The sequence below is a fragment of the Sitodiplosis mosellana genome, unplaced genomic scaffold, assembly GCF_009176505.1.
Source record: "Sitodiplosis mosellana isolate CC-2019 unplaced genomic scaffold, AAFC_SMos_1.0 Smas_scaffold_6162, whole genome shotgun sequence".
NCBI lineage: Eukaryota > Metazoa > Arthropoda > Insecta > Diptera > Cecidomyiidae > Sitodiplosis > Sitodiplosis mosellana.
The window spans coordinates 2624272-2626296 of NW_022601403.1; positions in this window are offsets into that span (position 1 = coordinate 2624272).

Sequence of the window (2025 nt, forward strand, 5' to 3'; positions counted from 1 at the left end):
GTATTGGCAAAGAATCCACCTCGTGGGCGGCCAAAGAAATCCGCACCAGCCCTCCAGCGTATGTAGTAGTCAATTTGTGTTGTGATAGAAAAAGCAATTGATCGAAATTTGTTTCTTTTTAGAAGTAATAATAAGAATTATGTTCTGTGCTCCATTCACTGAGTGTCAGTCGAGCAAAAATGGGGAATTGATATTTTGAACAAACATTTTCTTATAAAAATACAATTATACGAATTTTTAATAATAGAAACGATTTTGAAGCAAAAAAATATATCACAAAAAATAAATACGGGTGTGTTTTTTCTAATTAAAGAAATATTTTGTGTTAAAAAATGATTTGGATGCTGCTAGCGTCCATCAAAAATTTACTACCGCACATTCTCATGCAAGTATAAAGTGTATGAAACCATCATAGATATGATATAAATGGGATTTTATATCCAGATGTAAGATTTCAAAACAAATCGGTGATTATTGGGAATAGATATATCATTGCGAGCGTCATATGCAACTTCACTGCGAATCGTAAGTTCTGGTGCGATCGATCGACCTCCACGGGAAACATGTTTAGAAGAGAAAAGAAGAAGAAGAAAAAGATAAAAATGTTGACGTTCGCAATAAGATTTGAAAGCATTTGAATTAAAAACAACAAAAATAATCATGTACAATGTACATTGTACATATTAGGAAAGCAACAAAATCATCGGCCAAAGAATTGAATGAAAAAAAAACTTACTTTTCGTCAACCGCCATCAAAATTACATATGCGGTGTTGATGCAGGATGCAACAACCGTAGCGGTGCCATTGAAACACTTGATGCCTTTTACGTGATTCGGGAACAGCGAACGGAGCTCGGCATCGTTGAACTGAATTCGGTTATCGGAAGATTTCACATCGATGATGAGCGGTTGCTTTTCTCTATGGCATTTCTTCATTTTTTCTTCAAATTCTTCGAAGCTTCTCATATTTTTCTCGAGATGTTGAGATGATTGAAGAATGGGTAAAATGAATTATCTGTAATATGACAGCTGACATTGATTGTCAAATCAAAATAAGACGGATTTGAATTTTTATAGCCGGCTATAAATTTTATAGCCGGCATTTGGACTCAGCCTTAGCCTTTTTAAACTTCATGTTTGCAAAAACGTAGAATAAAAATGTAATTGGGTGTTGAAATTATTACACTGTAATATTGGTTATTGATGTAATCAATGTTGGCTACTATTGTAATCAATTTCGATGGCCGCTCGAAGAACGCGCATGTTATGTCTCATGAAACTATTACTTTTCCGTACACAACGTGTCAAGGGAAAGTATAGGAATTGGTCCCGAAAACTTTTTTCGCAAAATTAGCTTAGATCATCATAAAAACTCATGAAACGCGTAGAAAACCACTTTTTGAGACACTTTTCCGTTCGTGTGCCGTCGTCGTTGTCGTCGTTGTCGTCGTTGTCGTCGTTATCGTAGCTGTTTGTAAACACGATAACTCAAAAAATGATTGAGATAATCAAAATCTGGAAATGCCAAAAGTTTTGTATCCAAAAAACTTAGTTTAAGTTCGAAGATGAGCCATTTTCGATTTGATCCAGGGGTACTTGCCCTAAGAAAAACCTCAAAAAATTGACACTTTTGTATGGGAGGTACCCGTAAATCGACTCTGATTGACTCCAAACTTTCTGAGATTTCATTTTTTGGGAAAAAATAAGATTCTGAAAGTTTGAAACCAATCGGAATCGATTTACGGGTACCTCCCATACAAATTTTTTGAAATTTTGACTAAAATTACCGATTTTTGGACAATTTTGTATGGGAGGTAGTTAATCGATTCTCATTGGCTTCAAACTTTCTGAGGTTTCATTTTTTGGAGAAAAAATAAGATTCTGAAAGTTTAATGTTGATCGCATTTGCAGAAGTTTGATTTTTTGTCCTCAATTTTTGTCGAAATTTTCTTGGAAAAAATTGAGGGCCAAAAACCAAACTTCTGCAAATGCAATCAACATGAAACTTTCAGAATCTTATTTTTT